Below are 24572 nucleotides of genomic sequence, written 5' to 3'. Positions count from 1 at the left end.
TCAACTACGACTATATCTTGATATTTTTATCGAATAAACTTTTATTCCACTTCCATAAGCATAACTTTACCACAAATTGCACATAAATGTTACCGAGGCGTCTCAACAATATCCTTTTTTTTATCTGATAATCTCTTTAAAAAGGGCGCTCTCGCACGCCATCGTTTTACTGACTAATAAAAGAATATACAAAAGTCGACAATTGATTTTTGCGTTACGGTTGAAACTCAAGCACAAAAACACAATAGGAGACACGTTTAACAACATACCAAAGTAAATACAATGAATACTGATAACAGAGTGATGTATTATAATCCATCGGTTAAATTAATATAGTTGTTACATTACTATGAAGTACTATGGATACGAGTATCACCTATTGAAAAATCAAATATCGATGCTTCAGTTTATTGAACCACGATACAAATGTAACCATTAAAATCCGTATGGTTTACTAATTAACAAATTGCGAGATTTAATAACTCCAAATTTCTAAGCAAATAAAGGTATTATTCACACATTGAAACCGTATATTAAACAAATAATATTTTAAACATATCAGTATTAAGAACTTCTTTTGTTTTTATAATTAACTCTTATCTGTTACAAATTGTGTTTCTAAACTTTTCGTGCATTTTTACTTTCGAGGTATCCTTTATCGGATATTTACGTTATAATTAAATATTATTTGAATACATTGGAAAGACATTATTATAGAATGAGAGTTGTTAGAGATTTTACTCTTTAAAAGATTCTGTTTCCAGATGAGGACTTTACCAAACTTTTACTTCTCGTGTATGTGTTCTTCTTCCAAAAGTCTCTTAATTTGACTAATTCAAACACGCACGTTTAAATTCTGAAACCCAGATTGTAAAAAAATTTTGAGAGAGTAAAATCGTTCTATATAATTTTTTACTATTTCTATCAGGATCATATTGCTAAATTTAAAAATAATCTTAAACCAAAATAATGATACGAAAGAAATTTCCTAAATGTAACTTTAATTTCAGCAAAACTCCAATTTAAACATGTTTTTTCATTCTTTTTTAGTTTATAATAATCCTATATTATTAATAATTAATATAAATGATACTTACTGTCACTTATAACTCAAATAATTAATTGTTTGAATCAACTTACTGCCATTAAGTCATTAATTATTATTCTTCATATATTTTTAATATTATTTTAATAAATGAGGTACAAATCTTTCTTATAATCCGTATCCGAATAAAAAACCATAACCAATTTATTTGAATAGCGAAATAAAATAGAAATATATTAATGATAAAAAAAAGCAATTATCTGCTCATTTTTTTGACATCATCATTTCTTTTATGATCAACTTCTTTATTCGTAAGGAAAATATTTGATTTTGTTAACTCAACATACCTTTTATTTTTTTATAACGTTATATTAGATTTTAATATACTATACCATACTTAATTGTAGGGTTAGACACCAAAATGATTTTCAGTTTTTGACAACTTTTTTCTATTTATAGTAAGTTTGTTGACATATCTAAAATATATCTCAACTCCACTTTAATAAAGTTTTATTGCACTTTACTTTTATTTATATATTTTTCAATAATTTAAATTAAGACTAAAATAGTAACATATAAATGATAAAAGAAATCGGGTTAGTATTCTGGTATGGTTAAAACTAAATAACATTTTCAAGCTTGATTCTGGCTATAAGGTATGTTTCTTTTAGCTTCGATGCGAAGCTGAGAAGGTATTGGTTTTACTAAGATGTGTTTTTTTTTTTTTTTTTTTCTGTTGCCACTTTTTCTCAGCTCTCACCGAACGGATTTCTTTCAACGATACGTCAAAAGATCACAAATTGTATCTAGTCGAAGACATTACCCTCAAAAATTGAAAAAAATGCCCTCGTTCCCCGTAAATGGGGGAAACCTCCAAAAAAATTACGAATTTAAAAATCGCTAATTTTCGAAATTTTCGAAATTTTTTTTACTTAAAAGTGCCATAACTTTTTCAAAAATAAACATATCAATATAATTCTTTTTTATATAGATGCATAATATCATAACCTTTCATTTGAAATATTTTTTTCATAAATTTAACCCTTAACCTGCCTACAAGGGGGGATTTAAAATGACAACTTTTTTACAAATAATTAACTTTTTCAACTTAACTTTTGAAAATGTTCCGTAAGGTCTAACACTTTTATATATATCTTAAATTAAAGCTAATGTAATTTACTTTATTATGTAAAAAAAAATTTCGGACTTTATTTTATCTTCACGATGAAAATGGCTACCAAATACTATTATTGTGTGAAAATTCTCGATTTTATTTTTTACATTTTTAACTTTATAATGCTATGACATATTGAATAGTGTATGGATCAACATTATTTTTTTATGAGAAATAATATTTTTTAATAATCCCTTTTTCATTCTACATACTTTATCTTAATTAGGATATTAATAATGAACTAGCAGATCATGTAGCTTTTGGAATAGTCCACCAATTTTTTAAAATTAAACAGTATCTAAAGATTTGCATCGAAGCGTTTTTTTTTTATAGTGATTTTAATCACTGTCAGATATCATTATACTTGATCCATCTATACCACGTCACCACTGTGCCGCGACCCCCCTGTGCTGGGTTTTTTTAAAGTCCTATCCAAAAACACCATAAAAATCTTTATAATGATAAAAAATACAACTTATACGTATATACATGTTTATTGATTCAAATATTAATTCATAGAACGCTGAAACTAATAAATTTGATTAAAAAGTAAGAAATTAATAAGTTTGATGCATTACAACTTTTTTGAAAACTTTTTAAACAAATATAAAATATACAACGATAAATCATCTAAAATCGTGAATTAAAATTAAAAAGTTAATGATTATTGAATAGAATAAATTAAAAAAAATATTGAGTAATAAATTATATCCGTAAAAATCGTATACAGCTTGTTGTTGAGTGATATCTTCACTAGTTTGTCTAGATAGTACACTTTTCTTAGAGCCAAGCACTACGAATTTTATTTTCGTTTTGATTGATAACATACAATTTGAAAAATACTATCTGTATTGTTTATCAACGTTAGTAATATTATGCTTTAAATTATTTGTTTTCTTTAGTTTTTCAACAGAACTGGCTTCTTATTTAAGCCACACTTAACGTTTTCAAAACGCATTTAATAGAATCAATTAGAATAGATTCTGTCTTAAATACATTACAAATTACTGCAATTAATATGCATTAATTATTANTTTTAAATTATTTGTTTTCTTTAGTTTTTCAACAGAACTGGCTTCTTATTTAAGCCACACTTAACGTTTTCAAACGCATTTAATAGAATCAATTAGAATAGATTCTGTCTTAAATACATTACAAATTACTGCAATTAATATGCATTAATTATTAATACAGAGTTAATACGTATTCTACGTATTACATAAAATTATATTTAAGATATTATTTATTCTTTTTGTTGATTTTTACCGCATAGTCGCAAAATCTATAGACAGAACTTAATCCTGTGCTTTCAATAACATATATCACTATAATGTAACAATGAACATAATTTTTTTTTTAACGCAAGTTGACGACGTTTAATAAAGTTTTACAGACAAATTTCACTGCAAGTTACATTTTCATTTTTTTCTTAGTTTTTGGAGGTAAGGTCGTTAATATAACTTATATTTGTCGAAAGAGTTATCATATTTTTTTTGTCATTAATATAATTAAAGTTATTTTAACTTTATTATTTCTGGTTATCAAATCATTAAATCTTTTAAGGTTTCAGAATTTATATTTTTTTGATTGATTTGACATATACAAAGATGAAAGAAAATACTTGTTATATATATATATATAAATCGTATTAATTCTTAGAAGGACATAATCCTTTTCAAACAAAAATAATTTAAATAAACATTCAACAAACACACACTGTTTAGTTATATTATAGTATACACAATTCTATCATAAATTGATTAACAGTCACATTTAAAAACCGTTCCTTCCTAAAAGAAATTTATAAATTATTATTGTCATCTTTTTTTATTCTTATTTTAATAATAAAATGTATTGTATTAATCCTAATATTACGTGTAAAAAATTACGTTGATGTTATATATAAAATGTTAAAATGATTTATATTCTCCATTCATCTGTTATAATTTCTGTATTTTAAGCTTATTTATCAATAAACAGTTATACTGTAAGAATTAGACAATGATGATTTTCGGGGGTTAAAAATATTATAAAAAGGTAGAGCAAATACTTATTCTGTTCATTTTGTGCTCTTGATATTGTTACACAGATATTGTGATCATCATTGTCGAAGTTCTTACGTGCTTAATTTGTGAATGAAAACTTGAATATGTGTTACTTTGTTTAACATTTTATAATATTATCACTGAAGTTATTTTAACAACTGAGAAAAAATTATTAGGTAAAATTATTAATACTATTAAAATAGTATTGAAAAATATATTTCACCTTTAAATGATTTAGTGTAACTGATGTAAGCACCTGTTAAAATGACTTTTTGTCTAAATTTTCAATTGCAGACGTGTAATTGTGTACTAAATTTCAAGTTACAAATGTTGGGTTTATTGACATAACATTTTAAAAATTTGTCAGTTCCACTGGTCCGCAATGAGATAAAATGAACTGCTATAGTGAACTTAAAGCTCTGCAAAGTATACATCTTTATACAACTTACTGCTATTGAGTTTTTTATTTGTTCATTAAAAAATAACAATCTACCGTTATTAGACTGAAACATAATCATATGCTTTTTGTAAATATTTTTCGTAATAATTCACTCATTTAAATTGTTATTCAACAATTATAGAAATTAGCTGATATTTAATAAACTTAGTAAAAGGAAATTTCTAGAAATATTAATATACATAATCTTACCTTACTTGTCTTATGGAGATCACTTTAGAGTTTAAAAAATTAAATAAACCATTCTTTAGTCGTAATTTTGATAATGATGACAAAAATTTCATAAAGTTTTTTACTAGTAATAATAAAACGTTAGTTTTACATTATTATTTTGAATTTGAATTATTCATTCGTCATTTATCACGATCATGTTATAGTGAAAACATTTATTTAATTTTTTATATCACATAATTAAATTATTTATTTACAGTTTTGGTATTAAATAATAAAATAATAATAAATATAATTATAAATCATAATAAATCTGTTTTTCAATTATTCATTTTGACGAACATCCTGAAAGTTGATACTATTGCGGTATTAGGGATATTTTCGCTTAAAGTCTAAGTGTTTTTTATTAATGTAGTTAACAAGCAAGTATTTATTTCCCAATTTCATTTAAAGATAACCATTTAATTATTTTCTAACTTACTTAAGGAAAATAAACAACCATGTACGTTTATTTCATCTAAAAATGAATTTTTTTCGTCATATCATATTGAATTGTACATGACATACAAAATATTGTCTTTGCTTAATCGATATGTCTTTTTCAGCTTTCCTTAAATTTATATTCAGTAGATTGTTTCAGTTTTTCTATTTATTCAATTTTTACATAATAAAATATTATGGAGATGCAAAATTTATTTTTTTAATAATTATTCCTAACTAATAATCATCTCATACAATTAAAATAAATTATCTTACTTGACGATTTATTAGACTTTATGTTAATTGGTTTTTAGTTAACACTTCTTCTTAAGATTTGGAATTTTTTTCATTATGTTAAAAATATAATAGTAAAAACTATAACAAGTCTGTTAGAACAGATAAATATCAACTTTTAAACTTTATTCTGCTCGAATGATCTAAACTCTAATATGATTAAAAAAAATAAATTTCTTTAGAGTGATCTGATTTTTTCTAGTTGATAGGTTAAATTTTAAATCCCATTTATCACGTTACATATATCGATATATTTAATATTAATGTAAAACTATAAATAATGATTTATTATTTACGTATCTACGATACTTCAGGACAGTGTGTAAAAGAAAACACTTAATCAAATTGAATTTATCCAATCTTAAATAAATCATTTAGGGGTACTTTTTAAAAATAATCTTCGTTTTTTCATTGTGTTCAGACTAAATAAGCATTTACTCATGGCGAAAAAACCTATGACTTAGTTGTTAAAGACTACCAACAGCACAAAAATAATTATTGGCGATTGCAATCCTAAGTAACAAAGAAGATTGTGTACGAACGAGTTAAATTCATTCGCAATTATTAATTCACTGCCTGAAGATTTGAACGAAGAATACAAATAATAAAGGTTGTAGGGGTGTTAATATAGTCTGCTGAACTTGATTAGAAACAATTTTTCTCTGAAATATCTTTACGGAAAAAAGCATTAAAAGTTATCATAGTGTTTTGTGTCCGGTGTTATGGACAACTACAACGAGCTAGCAATATTTTTCAAGATTATCGGCCAATGATAAGGAGATGACAGTGAGAGCGTAATTTAAAAACAATATATTTCCACGGTTCGGATTCGGGCGTGTCCGACGGCTTATCTTGCAATGTAGTGGCAAACCGGAATTGCACCAACGGTCCACCCCCACGAGTCATAGAATAGATAACTATGAAAATAAATAAATAATAACGACGAGAAAGAGTGTTATTAATATTAAAGCATACGAACGGTTAGTTATCCGAAAGCATGTTTTACTGTTTGGAGAAAAAACCTAAATCTAGTGTCTACTACATAGAGTTTTGTATTAAATTTGATAACATTAAAAAATTAAATAGTTTTGAATAATTTTATAACGACAGAAACGGTGCGGTTGAGTAGTCGGTAACGTTACAGCGCTTAGTGCGCACCGTCTCAAGTTCGAGACTCGGTCACAAGGTTCCATTTGCTGATCGAAACATCAGTTTAGTGATTGGAGTTTCCATCCATCTCTTCGGCGATAGACTAACGAACCATCCTGAGAATACATGGTTAAAAAATCTTTCTCTTAGGAGAGGCCATAATCGCCCTCAATGGGCGTAAAACCGTTAAAAAAAATATAAAACGCAAAATTTTAAAAGTAATTCGACTTCTAATATTTTGCGTTATAAATGTTTCGTTCACAATTGTATTGAGTTTACTTTTTAATATTTTAGAATTCAATACAAACATTAAATAGCTGACACATTAAATTTATATTTTTTGAGTGTTTTTTAATTATTAAAATGCAATGTTCAATGAAATCTTCTACGTTTACTGCACAAACACATCTTCTAATTAAATGAATCAACATTGAAAACTCAATAGTATTTAAAAAACTCTGGTTTATTTACAACAAATATTTGATTTTTAGTAGAGTTCGAGTTTAAATGTGAAGAACAGAAGTATTTTTTATTTTTTTTTAATAAGAACTTTGTACAAATTAAATAACACTGTGTTTTATAAAAAAAAAAAATTTTAAACAAATTAAATAACAAACTCAAAGTTCTTTTGGAAAATACACATGTTTGTCAATTATACGCGTAGTGCTCGTTAAGTTGCTCTAAACGAACTGTGATTATTTTAAAATAAAATATTCCACTCAGTAAATTTAAAAAATTCTACTAACACTGAAATTATATTCTTTTTTTTTAACTTAAAGAATAATATTCCCGAATAACTCACAGTAAAAACATTCTAAGAATAAATAAATAATGAAGAGAAAAAGTATTTTGATACATTCTCGAGAGAATTATTCTTTTAAACAACGAAATTATACTTATATTTTAAGGATTTGCACGTATTTATCATAAAATTTAAATTTTACACACTTGCAGTGATAATTTTAAGATATAATATAACCAAATCTTTGGAGTTTAAATTATGTATTTTTATCACACGTAAAAAAACAATAAGTATAGATTAAAAATGTCTAAAAAGATATTGTAATAATACTATTTTTCGGTGAGTTATATGATTAAAATAAAGATTTAAGATACATTATCATATAAAAAAACTTAACAAAACTTATGAAGTAAATTCTTTGCTTTATACCATTTTCTTGAGTTTTTACCATTAAATTACATAATAAAATCTATAGATCAGACTATATTTATGTTTTTTTCTTTTGAAAGTTAAAACAATAAATTATTTAATAATATTTAATAAATTTCTATAAAAAAAATAAGAGACATTTTATAAGTGTTTCATTAAATAATAAAAATATATTTATTTGTCTTAAAATTGTATTATATTGAATAATTTAGTTATTTTATTAAAAAAACGATAAAAGTTTTAAAGAACAATATTTTATAATTCAAATTAATTGTGGTATAGTTATCACGAATATTATAATATGCTGTTAATTTTCTTAAACCAGAAAAGATGGTAATCATTGTAATAATATGTATATTTGTACAGTATTCATTTGATGAATTACAAGTTGTAATATACGATTCATCATTGTTATATGAATCCAATGCTTAAATTACATAAGAACATTTTATAATAGACTACTTTGATGAAAATAAACAAGAAATAATGTTTCGTTGTAGATGGTAATTGAATATACAAAATGTCTTTGATGTAATTATAGAGACCTTATCAAAGGCTCTCTACAATCTACCTAATGTGAGTTATGAGTATTTCATTGCATGACCGTCAATTTATTATTTTATAACTGTACTACAACATTTTTCTTATATTTTAAATAAAAAGTGACTTGATTTTAATCAGTTTAAATTTCAAATAAGATTTTCAAAAAGTGAGTTATATATTTTTTAATGATTTCCCGCATAAATCATTAAATTTTTTGTTTTTACTTTAGCAACATATATAATTAATTAGTTTATAAAATCGAAAATAATGTAAATAAAATAATGACAGGTCGATAGCAAATTTTAGATCAGTATTCAGAAGTTATTAACTATTTAAAGTAATGACTGTAGGTGAGGTATGGGCAATGCTTTTGTTATCATTATACCGATCTAAAAGTTGTTATTGTTCTTTCATTTTCTTATTTACATTATTTTCGATTTTATAAGCTAATTATATACGTTTGAAAAATAAAAGTTGAAACCTTAATAAATTATAAGGAATGATTCTAAAATAATTATTAGCTGATTAATCAAGAAATATATGCAACTAAAAGATATCAACATTTTTTTTTTTTAATATTGTATTTATTTTGCGAGTAATCGTGTGGTTCTTAATAAACCGACCACTCTGTAATCAAATAATAATTTAACCGTTCATTATAACCCATAATATTAGTTAAAAAATAAATATAATTTATTATGTTCTAGAACACAAAAAATTAAATCAGTATAACAGAAAGTGCTGTACTTAAAAAAAAAACTAAACGAGAAAAAAATTATTTTACTAACAGAAATAACCAATTACAGTATAGTACAAATGTTTTTCATGTTAAATATGATTTATCAATAAAACAATGATATTCAAAATATTAAATAAAATTTCAAACTATTATTACTATACATGATTGAATATATTTTTTTAAGTTCTTTTATTTAAGCAATAATTATATAAAAAAAAATAATGGTTCAATACAAAGGGTTATATTTATAGTTAATTCATATAAATAAGCTGTCCTCAATCTATTTAATAAAATGTTCAAAAATTTACCAAGCAAAACTTATTCATAAGAATCAATTATATATACGACCTTCATATCAATAATATAATATAATTTTTCTGCGGGAGAAATTATTTCTAGGTATCATATTACAAAAATTTTATTTCACTTATAATAAAGAATTTATGACATTTTTTTTAGATGTTTCCCTGGAAAAATGGAAAAACGAACATTACCATTACATTTGATAAAAGAAAATTCTGTATTAGACTTCATGTCTCAAGGGCTTGAGAAGAACTTCTCTTCACAAAAAATACAAATTTCACACACTGGGGTATATCTTATGTGGGCAAATCTTAGTAACTTGTATTTTTTGTAAAAGCTATCAACTGTGTCACGTATTTGATTTTTAAATCCATTAAAGTACTTCGAGTTTGTTTACTTTACCTACTATACTCAGTAATATTTAGTCTAAATAATTTTTTTTATAATGAAGTATACAAACACGGGATTAATTGAATGAATAAAGTAGTACAAACTATTTGTACACTCAACTTAATTTTATTCCTTAAGGAATAAGATTATCATTATGGATTGGAGTAACATTCTTTTAAAATGGCCAAAACTCGATCATATTCCCTTAAAACTTACCATATTTTTATATTCATTAAAAATCAGTAAAATATGCTAAAATATTCTTTTGTTAAAATATATTCTCTTAACTTTCAAATATACTTTTATGAGTATGACGAAAAAGGTAATAATTTATTAAATAATTTTTTACTGTTATTAATCAAAGTAAAAACTCGTTTTATCTAGGTATACATTTAAATTAAATTAAATAAACTTTAAAACTTTTTAAACTTAAAAAATTATTTTACACAATTTTTTTCCATAAAAAATCTTGTTGCGTATTTAATTATTTAAACAACAAAAAATATAGAAATGTTACTGAAATAATTAATACATATATTATATAATATATTATTATTTATTGGAAATATCATAGAATTTTTCCAAATAAACAAAAAAAAATACCACTCAATTAAATGCTTCACATTGCTTTGAGATTTCGAACCCTCATTTTCTGAAAGTACCCCCAAAAATATGCCCAAGAAAAAATTCCCACCTTTAATTACATAATAATTACTGTGATAATTAGAGATCAATTTTTTGTATGTTAACATACAAAAAAGTAGTTTAAAATAAAAATGAGTATTTAATACATCAATCATCACAATTTTTAATTTTTTGTTTTGTCTATAAAATATATTTACGTTTTTAAGTTTTTATTATACTTTATATCATTTAAATTTTATGTTTAGAAATTTAAAATAGAGTAGAAAAAATGTTCTAAATAAAAATTCTTATTCATCATTATAAACAATTTTTTAAATTTCTATTTCTAAAACTTTATGCTTATATTTAGATATATATATATATACACAATCTATATGAATGTACATTGTTAAATATGAATATAAATATAAATGTATACATGAACTAGATGATTATTTTAACGCCAGCCATTTGATTCCTTTTAAAACAATAATTATGTTAAGAAAATTAAGTGAAGAATTAATAGCGTTTGTATACAACTTTCTAGTAAAATATAAATATTTTCACATATATTTCACTAGAAAGTTTTGTAAAATAATACTTTTAAAATTGAACATTTTCTAGAAATTAAATTTTTTAACTATGTACTTACGTGGTGATTCATTTAATAAGAGCTACGATAAATGGGTCCTGTAGATTATAGATTAAATATTTTTCTCTCTAAAATCTTCCTAATTGCATTTTTCGCTCTTTTTTTTAACTGGAAAAAAAATTAAAGTTCAACCTTCACAGATTTATCGCCATCGTTTTTAATTACATGCTATTGTATTAGCATCCCTGGAAACCCTATATTATGTACCCCATCGCGTGGTGCTGATTTAGCGTTCGCAGGCATAAAAACAAATTGCTAACCTCTACCGAAATCTCAGCATTTTTCATTTTGCCTCAGTTAAAATCGCTGATGGCACTCCGGAAGTTATAATAACGTTTCATTAAAAATTATACTTTTAAAAATAAGATTCTACACAAAAGTTTATAACTACTTAACTTTAACACTTACGATGTCGTTTATAATTATTATTAAATCATTACCATTTCAATACTTAAGATAATTAAGATAATGAAATAAAGAATACACATTTAAATATTGTTCGAGTATGCATTTTTTATTTAACTTGGTAATTAAAAATAATTGATTATTGAATAGTAATTTCAAATAGTAAATGAAAAATGTTTGTAAAAGCATTTTATTCGAGTGTATGTGGAGTAGTTAATTAAAATGACTTTTTCTACGTAGAAAATAAATATTTTAATTACATTAATATTATATTTTATAAACTGTTGTATTCAAGAACAATATAACCTATTTTCCACAAAGCCTTTTCAATTTAATGAACTAAAATATACACTCAAAGTTCTAGGCTAGAAAATGTACGCATGGTGCACCGGCTGCCATGTATTATTAAATGAAAGAAATTAATTGCTGCCATAAACAACCAGCACGGCGTTGTTCAGCATACTTAACTTGGCGTTCAAAGAATTCATTTTAATTTAGCTGATAAAATTCAACAGGGTTCGTACCCACATAATTGATTGATGATAGGCACGTCTAACCATTACAATGGTTTTTATACCACCGTGTCTTATATGGCGTTGCAAAACAACGTTGTTCGAGCACAGACGTTATTTTTCCAGTTACAATTCGCACTCCAGACACGTTCACTTATATAAAATATCTTGACTTGACCGAGTTCAACAAAAATGTAAGAAAACATGGCCAAAGCAAGAAATGGTTAGGGAACTAAAGAAATATGATGTATAAACGTTTGTAATTATATGGAAAAAAAATTGTATAATTGCTATTCTTATAATGGTAAAAAATAACCCTAAGCAACAACGAAAAATATTACAAACTAAGAAGACGGAAATTTTTATTGACAATTATTTACAACGTTTAATTTTTTCAAACAGTTATGTTAGTTGAGTAATAATTTTAAGTTATTCTAACTATGATAGTTTTCAACTCAACACTTCCATGACTTATTTATCAGTTATTTTATGAGAAAATATAATATTACGTGATCATTATTTCAACAACTTTTACATTTAGATTATATACCTATTCAAAGAAGGCTAATATAAATATTTCCATTAGTTGATTCTTTCTTTTTGATTATACATTTTCTAATAATTATTGTAGTTAACTTTTATTTACCGTAGTTTTAATAACTATTTTTAGAAAAAAACCTGTTGAAATTATGATGCTTATTGAGTTTGTAAAATCATATTATAAAGGATCAAAGATAGTTACTAGTAAATCAAGGGAAATCTATTCATCCAAGTGATAGAATGGTTAAAGAAGTAATTAGTTTAATACCAGGTTGCAACAGGAATTTGAAACCATTCGCTCAAAAACTAGGGCACAATTACCTACCTGTTGGTCATTAGCTGATACGTTTGCTGGATGGATTGTGTATAGCTACGAAAAGAGTAAAGAGTCTCGCTAATAGGATATTGAGTAGTAAATCCTTTAATGCAGTAATGACGGCGTAAAGTATAGGCAATTTAGGTACATTTCTGTGTCAAAAGAATAAGTTATAGTTCGATTGTATTTACTAATGCACAGCAGCGTTTGTTTGAAGTTAAATTTGATGACATTACAGTAAACGTTGTGTAGTAAGCGGTACGAACATAAAAATGGCGAAAAAAATATTATTCAGCAAAGTTATGACAATATATGGGCGTTGAAGTGTAGTTTTGCGTGCGCCCTTGTTGGGTGTATAATAGCTGAAAATTTCGGTTTAAACTTTACTGGGTTTCTGCACCGCCCATTATTTTCTTCCATTAAACTTGCTTCGGTCGTTTTTGAAACGCGGTCATTGTTGCTTTCAAATCATCCGTGACGACAAAAGCACCGCGTAAACACTACGACCGTGTTTGATTAAACTGTACTGAAAAAGACACATGCAAACCAAATATACTAAAACTGTTTGTCGTTCAGCATATTTTTAATAATTCGTCCGTTTTTAGGGTTTCACAAAAAATGACACCGTTAAAACTGTTGTCGCCAAAACAAATAAAATGCAAATTTAATTTGGATGTCGGCGTAAGAGTATTATTATTATTATTATTATTATTATTACTACAACACGAAGAAAATAACGCAAAAAAAAAAAATGCCTCGAATATGTCGTCGTACGCTAACCATGTTAGTAGAGTTTTTTGTTCCCAAAGCAAAAACAACTATATTGTTCAACAAAGAAATGAATTGCATATTTTCAGAGAAACTAATGTGCCCATTATTTTCGTTTATACGAATTAAATTACAAAACAGACTTGATAATTACAGTCCCAATATCTCTAGACGCCGCTGTTCAGTAATTTTGTTTTTATTTGCGTTTCGCCAAATCGTTGCGTTTAAGACTCTTTTGAACAATATTATAATAACAATAACGAGTAACAAATTGATAACAAATTGTCTTACATTTTATAAACAAAACAGATTAACCGACGGATCTGCGCAACGCAAACGCTCGTTGTTTTTTAGATATTCTATTATGTTTGTTGAGTTTTTTAAAACAAACACCCGTTTGTAGTTGTTTAAATGAACGTTACAGTAATTCACGAAATTCCACTAAACAGAAAACTATACGTACTATAAACTCAGGCTATGCAAAAATTCTTCAGCTATGATAATTATTTAAATTAAAAGAATATCAGAAGAAAAGTTTCAAAAGTAAAATGGAAGTAAGTCGAAGAAAAATTGTAAACAAAAAAAACCAACTGAAATATCAATTATTCTTGTTAGTCTTTTGGAAAAAAAAAAAAACTTTTTCACTAATTGCGATGGCTTTTGTTTTGCATACCTCATTGAATCCGGTAACACGATGGAGACTGTTAGAGGAAACAAAGTATAAATATTTTGTTGTGCTCAGACAACCAAAACGTTTGTGGAGAATAAAACACAAAACTTCCACCCACGTGTCAATATCAATCTATAGACATAAAAAAAATAAAAAACCTAAAATACATATTTGAATGTAAACTTGAAGGAAGTTTACGGTTATCGAAATAAAGAAAACGCAGATTTTTTTTAAAGCATGAATTCAGGTTTTTTTTTTTTTGGAGTAATTGAAAAACAATTTCACTAGTATATTACACAATACAGACAAATGCAAAACAAAACTTGGAATAAAACGAGAGGTTCGAGTATACTACATTCTTTTATTAGTTCAAATCTTATCTTTAGTCACCAAACGCAGCACTCCGATCTATCGAAAGGAAACGTGAAAAATAAACTTGTCAGTTTCTTATATTATAGTCTTATTGTTCATTACGTATATACCATTTTTTTAACATCCAGTGCATTTGATTTTGCGTTGTTAAAGAATAAGTAGACGGTTTTCGTTACGAATCAATATCTAATGGGCCTATATAAGTCTCGACATTTGAAACGTTGAAATATTTATTTTTTGCAGGTTTACAATCGAGTCTAATATTAAATACTCATATATTTCACACACAATTCTGTCGTAGATGTCCTTTTAAATATACATGAATAAATTATGTAACACAATCGTCATAGCGTGAGAACTGTTGGAACTCAAATCGTTACAGACACACAAACATAAGCAATGCAAAATACGTATCTACTAGCATCTTAACGGTAAAAGGATTAATGATTATTTAAAGAGAAATTAAAATTTATCCATTTTATACCTAATGGTTAAACAGAAGTGTTTTAAATTTTTAATTCAAATGAATTTAACATTAACGAGTGACGTACTCGAATGCGAGTCTTTTAAAGCATTTCTAATTAATTTTATCAACTATTTATTTAGTTAGAGCACTTATAAATATTACCATTAATTCACATATGCCACTGATTTACAAGTCATTTGTTCATTAGAATATTACTCAAAAAATAATTGAACAATTAGATAAGTTAATTTTTTTTTTTTTTAATTTAAGAAGAAGTAATTTTGTGAAAATATTTTTATTAAATTCTATAGCAAAACATTTTCCTAAATTAAATATCTCCACAATTATTAAGAATATAGAACTCGATTTTATACTGAATTACGTAAAAAAAGAATTCTATTTATTCAAAATTAACAATACATTATTTTCTGAGTTACACTTATCTGGCTATTGCACCAAGTCTTTCAATTATTATTTGTTACGTTGAGGTATAGAGTTTTAAAACATTAACGCATTACGATTGCATTCTTAGTATTCCAGAAATACTTGGAATCTATTTCCCGTATGACAGTAATAACTTGACCATCTTTTATTGGCAATTATCCAGTCTAGGTTTTCTCTTTCTTTCTGATTATTTCTTATTATTTATTTTCTTTTTATGAAATTCTTTTGAGAGCCTTTGCAGGGTACTTTTAATAAAATAATCCCGGCGACAGATTGCATGAACCCAACGGCTTGATAACTCAATAAGGTACTACTCATTTGTTTTTCATACACTCTACAAAGTGAGATCTCCGTGTAAGTGCCAAAAATAATAATGGGATTTCGTTCAAAGCAACTATCCTATCGTGATATTCTTAAGAATTATTTTAATAAAAATTTTCTTTTACGGATATTTAATATGTTTTAGATCATCTCTAGCCTGACTTAGCGTTTATAATCTAATCGTTTCTTATATTCGAAAACTTTTATTTTTTAACCTTTAAACTTTATTAGTATTCTAAGAAGGAAATGTACCTAAGGGATGCTGCCGAAGAACGTACCATTACTAATAAATAATTCCAATACATAACCATATACTCCAAAAAAGAACCCATGGAACCCTTTGAAAATGTAACAGGATTAAAATAGGTACGTATGCGACTTTGCATAGTAATTTTCATGCAACATGTGTCTTATAAGTGGTTCACACGCGTTATAAAAGTTTAAAATTCAATTTGATAAAAATAAGTTTCACTGTTTAATTTAATTATAAAGATACTAGATTTAAAAAAACTCGTAAATAAAACGTAACGAATAGTTGTAATATAACAAGTACGTTATTATACAGCTGTATAATACTTTTATAATTAAACGATGAAAAAACTTTATTTTAAATGCAAAAAACTCTCTACTGATTTGAAACTCAAATTATTTTATTGCACTTTAAACTCTTTTTCTTTTTTCTTTCATTTAGAGTCAGGTTTGATCAATTAAAAACGATACTTACTTTTTAAACAGTGACAAAAATATAATTTTTAAAAATGAATTCTACTTGAAAAAAAAAAGTTTATAAATTTTTATTTTTCTGATTCCTTCGTTTACAAATAAATATTTTAGCCAGAATTACAGTTTGTTCGAATTAAATATATTTTATTAGGTAGGATTATTTACATGAGTACACATTCAAGATTACTTAATAGAAAACACTGTCTGTAAAATATTATAGTTATACAAAACAATATTTCATCAACATCTGATATTTAAAACGTTTTGTTTAGTACTTATTTAGTTTTAAATTAAAAATAATACCCTCTGAATTACGTTATTCGACTAACTCAAAAAAAAAAAAATACTTAATCCTGAAAAATGTTGACATGCTGATTTCATTTCTGTGTATTAAGGTAAATTTTTAACTCTTAAAAATTTCCATGTTATTGACCAACAATTTTACATGAAAGCTGATTTTATCTTTTTTTTCTGTTACATCCTATAATCAATATTACTTTTTTTATTGAATGCTTGTATAAGAAATAATAACCGAGTAAATGTATTCAAAGCCTCTGTAATCAATTTACGTTGACTTTCTCCCCTTCGTTATTCTGTCAGAGTAAGTTTCATAATTGGTGGTTCTTTTATTAAATATACAAAATTTAATATTACAATATTTTATTACTAATAATAAAAAAATTAGGTAATTTTTGTCAATACCCAGAGTTATGTTCCAGATGTTATACCAAAAACTTTCTATTCCCCAAGCGCATGTAGGGATTATAAAATAGGCCACGATGCAGTTATACCAACAAATTTTATAACTATCAACAAAAATGTAAATTGGGTAAAAATAAAACATTCGCGTTAATATTTAATCGAACCTGTACACAAAACATATTTTCATATTGAATTCAATAGTTTATTAATATTTACAATTTTTTTTAATGCTTCATTGTTTTAGTACTTATGTAGAAGGAAGAAGTTACAGTCAATTATATATTTATACTTTATTACTGTTACAAATTGAAATTACAAATAATTTAATATATCATAAAACTAAATAATATTATATAATTATTATTTTCCCGTAAAATTTTTTATTTTAATAATGATTGATGCACTTTTCATAGTTATTTTTAACAGTATTTTGTTTTTTATTGTTAATTACTAACGAATCTATAATTCAAGCATAAATATATATTCATTTACATCATTAGGATTTTTATATGGTTTTAGACTCGAGTAAAGTACTTGTATATTTATAGTGTAAAAGTGAAATATACAAGTATTTATGTTAAATTATTTATACCGCACAACTAATATTCATATTATGAATAAGTTATTAAAAAACATTCTCATAAACCTTAATTAGTATGATATAAACAAACAACTTTTTGAATACAACAAAACAATTGTATTAATATTTTATTAATTTTTTTGCTATATCTACAAAATTAAAACAATTGTTGTGCTATTTTAATGAGATCAACACTGTAAAGTATTTGTTAATTGACTAAGAAATTTAACTAGAATAACCAAATAAGTAACATAATTTAAAAAAAAAAAAAACACAATTTTATTTTTATAAATACAACATTAATGTAAGAATTAAAACGATATAATTTTAATTTAACTATTTATAGATAAATAAACATTCTATACATTTCCATATTATTTTAGTTATATTGTAAATTTAAATTTTATATTATTAGAATAATAAATAAACTCCAATTTACAATATTTTAAAAATATAATTTTAATCTATTTTTGTGACCAATGCAAAAGTATAAAATTTATATATTTTTATATGAAAACATTATTTTTAATGTGTAAATGTACATAAAAAATATTAAAATCAATTTAGGAATTTACAATTTCTATCTATTATTATTATATTAGTAGTATCTATTAATACAGTAGTATTATGTGAAAAATTAATACTATATGGATTATAATAATGCACATCATTGATATCTATGGGATACTTATACATACATCATTTCAGTCGTTTTAAACATTATCACCATAAATCAAAAGTTTTCTCGCATTGCTGTTTATGAATACAATCTTAGATGTCATTATTGTTATTATCATAGCAATGTCGTGACTATATTTTACCTGGTGTAATATCATAATTATATGAACGATTTATGATTTGGCTATAACACTGATACGCTTTAGAATAATCTCAATAAGATAATTAATAAATCATTCAGACACAGTGTCAATGTAAGATTCTTTTTGTATTTAGGAAGCGAGAATTTTCTCACTTGAGAAGTTATAAAATTATTAATCAAAATATTTTTCTTTTTTTTTATCGCTAATACGACCAACTACCATTTAAGATTAGAATTATTCTGTATTTACATTAAAAACACCTACATTTTTTCATAAATAAAATAAGTTTCCCACCAGCTACTACAAAAGTAAAAATTAAATTAATGATAGTCCAACAAAAAGCAACGCTAATAACATTATTGTTCAATATTTATTCAAACATAACGTTTATTTTAACTTGATGAAAATTTCTACATCAAATACGACATTGATTCATCAGATATTTTCTTTTTTAGATTTATTTTTTTCTACTTCTTAGTTATTTACTTGCGATAAATTTTCTATTTCGATATCAAATTATGTCACTTTCATTATTTTATAAATCACGATGTTGAAAATGTTCAGCTTTGACAGAACTTAAATTGTAAAAATATTTGAGTTTTCATGAGCAAAATAGTATTCATTTTATTGAAAACTAAGTCTAAAATATTTTAATATTTTTAGTTTAATATTAGTACAAATTTCAGGACTTGTATTTATTTTTATTTTAATTTAAAAATATTTAATGAAACATTTTATATACAAATACAATTTATAAGTTTTATATTATTGATGGCGGAATCGTTAATTCAATTTTTTTTGTACAAAAAGATATAGTCGAGGTCACAATGCAGGACAGAATTGAGTAGGAAAGTTTTTTATTTAGATGTTGAAAGACTATGCCTAAGTAGACTGTGTCTTAAGGGTCAAATTAACAAAATTTTAAGTACGTAAATGTATATTCCGTGCCGCAAAGAAAGTCCCTATTTGACAATAACTGTTATTTTTCTAAAGGATTAATCATATTACAATTTTATTAATGAAATGATTATTTGACTTTTATTTATAATATCCCTCAATAACAATTAAAAGAACCAAATTTCTAATTAGTCAGAATAAAATAAAAATGATTTTTGATGCTAATACATTGCTTACAACAATTTTAATGAATACTCGACCACTCAAGTTTTACTACAATTGTACTAAATTCCAAGTTTTAAGAACTACGATTAAGTTAAGTTGCACATTTGTAGAAAAGCACCTCTCCGGTACAAATAAATTCTCATGTTTTTTGTCAGAATACGGATAAAACAAGCATCTCGAACTTTACTCATCTTACTCAAATAAGTGCGCGTACTTTTAACGAACACGTGTCTCTTGGAACTGATTTAGACAAACCAAGAAACTTGCAAAACATTTATCGAACATTTACATACATTATTATATTCCTTTAATACGTCCCACATTCATTTCAGGTATTTACTTTATAAAAAGAACTACTAAAGTGGTTTAGCAGAATTCAATAAAGTTCTCCAGTTTGTAACTATAACCCTCAAAGGATCTTGCTGAAAATTCATTATCCGCATCAACCATACCAATTATATTTCGTAATCGACTTAGCAAAGATATGATTATAATAAAACTGTACGAATTCTCGTTAGATTAACTTCACACTAATAGACGAAATGATACTACTTCGACATTAGTTATTTCTAAATAGAACGGATCAAATTATTTTGATAGATTTATTCAATGTGCTTTATATCAAAACTATCAAAAACCAATTCGAGTATGAACCAGAATATACATAGCCTCGACAAAGGGGACTGAACCAATTATTTAAATTAATAATAATTTTAAAATACTAAAAGAAAAAATTTCTTTGCAGCTATAAATACATGCTGAATTTCGATTAAATATGAAATTTGATAATATGTTTTAGACTTTAATGTTTATCTCGGTGTTCATATTATTTCCAGAGGATATTTTTACAGGTTTAAATACTTAAAAATTAAGAAATATAGTCTGACAATAATTAAAAGCTAATAGACTTATGTCAATGTAATACTCTTCTTATGAAATCAGTGTCGTTATTTCATTTTTTTTTTTTTTGACGTGTCAACTTTCAAATATTTAAATGTTTTATAATTTCCGTTAATAATTCTTTTTTTCAATTAATTACAAGTATTTTTCTCAAAGTTCTATGCTTGCAATATTTTTGTACAATTTCCACCGCAATGGAATTAAACACCAATGACTATGCACTGAGACACGTAGCGCTTTTATGCATACAAAATTAAGTAATATCAATTATAAATCGATCACTGTTTATCATTATTTAGGCATTTCAATGTTTTATTAATAACATTATCGACATCAAATGTTAACAAATAAATAACACAACAAATGTTGTTTCAATTGACATTTTATACGTGTTTATTGCACATTAACATGTTTAACAATATTTAGTTTGGTGTGCAAAAAAAGTATGTCGTACCTCAGTGTCACCGGTGTGATTCTGTTGCGCATTAATGTGGTTTTTCTCATCCTCTCTAACACAAACATAGCTTTTTAGAGTGGAATTGTTTTTAAACTATTCAATAGATTTTAAATATTTGATAGTGTATGCTAAATATAAATATTCGGTTGCATAAAAAATATTTGAATAGATATTCAATAGTTTAAAATATAAAAAAACACCCATGTTGTATATTATTAAATTTATCGTGATTTTTATACAGCTAACATGTCATAAAAATATTATCGTCGAACATGTAATTATTACCTACCAAATTTCTAATTTCGAAGTCAACTAAAAATAAACTAAAATTTTATGTTACATAAATAATAATAAATTTGTTCGTGTTTAATTTTACTGGGCTTTAAAAAAATGTTTTAAATTATTTAGTGCTGGTACGCACCCAAAATTATGTTGACATTAAGTTTTCATGTGATAAAGGTAATGATACAAAATATTTTGTCAAAACTGTACCGTAAATTAACATAAAAAACAAGTTAATGTTTGCACACGTTACATGACAATAATTATCAACATTTTGGTTTGCTTATGCAAAAATCATTGTAATTTAAAGGCTTTATTTTAACACAGTTTGGGTACAACGTAGAGTTTCGACCTCTCATGAGTATTTAACGATGATCACGGTGGTTGTTATATAAAGAGGTAAAATCTGGGGCACGAAACCGTCATTTCAAATTTAGATCATTGGCAGCTAAGATGCTAAGTAAGGGATACTTAATGAAAAAACGTTATTTTTTATCGTTGCTGATGAATAAATGATTCTTACTTACTATTGTTACTTAAATGTACAAGAATTGTAGCAATAGTTCCATTTAATTTTTTAATACGCTTTTATTTTGAGAATTTGTTCAATAATTATATCTTGCGTAAAAATAATTTGAAAAATAACAAAATTAAAAACTACGTAGTTTGAAAAAAAAAAAAAAAAGATTAATTGTGTTCTTAGGGTAAATTATGTGTGTATGATAATATGTTAATGCAGAAATAATTGATAGTAAAACAAATTACAGTACAATGCTACTATTCACTTGGGTATGGATAATCTTTTTTTATTTTATTATTTTTTATTTTTTTAACTACTACCTAATGTCGATGATGAATTTTAATGAAAAAAAAATGTGTAAGTGTTAACCAACGTAGGTATACTTATTGCGAATATTTGGAAAAAAAACATGCAAATTATAATAATACATGTATGAGCATTATCAAGTTTGGAAGTCATGCGGTAGCCCAGTCTGTTGCGCCCGGCGAATGGTAATAAAAACGGTTACCCCGACCCGCAATCTCGTGGGTGTAGTGGTAAAAAGGGTTGCGGGTGCGAAGGGTGTGGTCGCGCCGCACGTGGCCTCGGGTGTGTATTGATGTGCAATGCCCCATAGGCGGCAACGAGCCTGGCCGATCGGCGGCGACGGTGGACGACCATCGTACGCGTGGGTTGTAGCCATTCACCCCTCCTTTGCAACGCCTGAGGACGGCGTTCCGCGCACCTAGCCACCGCGGCGTCCGTCCAGCGCCGGCGCATCTATTTGCCGCGCGCGCACAGGTATTGCACCGTCGCCGTTACCGTATCACCGGCGGCAGTGACGGTGCTGTTCCGTGCGCGCGCTACAGTCGACTGGAACAGTACGCCGATCATACGGCAACTAACAACGGTCATTCGTGTGCCGCCTTCTTCAACCGAACAACGTTATCTCTTTGCTCGCGTCACCATTGAGTATTACGATGATAGCAGTAATCGCCCTTTAAATTTTTTTCCATTTAAATTATTTATGTTTTGTGTTTGTTTTTTTATTAAGTTTTTTCAATCAATCATTTTTTTCTTCAACGTTAAATATTTATTTATTTTATTAATTTATTTTTGGTTTTTTTACGCGATCGCGCCATTTTAAATAACTTGGGCCAATACAGGTGAGTCTCATTCCTTTTTGAATTGATTTCTATTCGAGTATAAATTTTTAAGCATAAATATTTTTGAGAAGATACTCGTCGAATAATGAAATTAGCCAGCAATTAACACTTTTATTGAGAAACGTACCCTAAACTTTGTTTCTAAGTAAATATAATAATGACAAAACAAATATTAAAACGCGCCCGATGACCTAAAAATATTATTTTGAGTAAATATTAGTTGAGGATAAAATACTTCTCGAGTGATATTCGATATTTGTTGTTTTAAGCCCTTGTACGGTTTCATTACCACCAAATTAAATTAACTCCAGAACATTTTTGGATATGAACAGTTAAAATATCACTAACTAAAAAAGCATCATATGGTTTTATTATTATAGTGTACTTGAACTTTATCCGTTCACAATCGTTCTGCCCATGTAGTTTTTGTCGCCTTTCCACAAGCATTTAAATGTACACAGCGATTAAATTAACAATTATGTTATCATTGTAACATCGCGGGTAACATCAAAAACAACAATGTTTACTTTTTACAATGCAACGTTCAATTGAAATGCCGCAAAACCTTAATAGATTTAGCGAAAACCATTCACGACCAACCGCAATCCTTATACGTAGGCGCAGGGCCAATTTTTCGGACGTTTAACGAATAATTATTTTTATCCGCAACATCAAAATAATGTTAGATTACCTAGAGAACGTTGAGAGACTATGATGTTTTATGAAGTTCTCTATTATTTTTGGAAATTAAACAACTGTATTAGCACCAAAAAAAATGTGCTCACCGTTGCATATCACGTGTAATACGCATATAGACGTACTTTAATGAGTTCTCTTTCGTTTTGAAGTTATTGTAATTTTTATTTTGTTTAATTACAAGCGCGCGTCATTCGTACATAACACCGGGTAAAAAAAAAATTGTTTTTCAAGTGTCGGAAATGACTGAACTCATGTAACCGTACCAATGTTACCTCAATGTTTGAATTTGTTTAATTCAACAGCAAATAGTAGTAGCTCATTTCTTCTAGTACAAAAACATTTCTATGGTTTTTTTTTTTTTTCAACTGGAAACAAGTATCGAAAACGCTTTGAAATCACGTTTTCATAGATAATATCGAACGCACAGAACGGATATGATTGGACCAAAAATGCAATATTATAATATGTTTGTTTTTCGGTGTGAAAATATTCAGTAAGTCTAACAGTGTGTTCATCCTTTTCCGGTCGATTGCAAGCGATTCCACACTGTTTTTTTTCGTTATGATAATT

General features: G+C 26.1%; 1 long non-coding RNA gene across 1 annotated transcript in view; it reads left to right on the top strand.

The window, feature by feature from the left end:
• The first annotated feature begins 22908 nt into the window (after nt 1-22908).
• Nucleotides 22909-24572, top strand: part of LOC126896282 (uncharacterized) — a 39123-nt gene continuing 37459 nt past the window's right edge. The window contains exon 1 of the long non-coding RNA XR_007701817.1: nt 22909-23303. This is a non-coding gene — a long non-coding RNA (uncharacterized LOC126896282). The remainder of the gene's footprint in view (nt 23304-24572) is intronic.

The sequence above is a fragment of the Daktulosphaira vitifoliae genome, unplaced genomic scaffold, assembly GCF_025091365.1.
Source record: "Daktulosphaira vitifoliae isolate Bord-2020 unplaced genomic scaffold, ASM2509136v1 Scaffold_1, whole genome shotgun sequence".
Lineage (NCBI taxonomy): Eukaryota > Metazoa > Arthropoda > Insecta > Hemiptera > Phylloxeridae > Daktulosphaira > Daktulosphaira vitifoliae.
The sequence above is the reverse complement of the archived record's forward strand: the minus strand, read 5'-3'. Positions and strand labels throughout refer to the sequence as shown.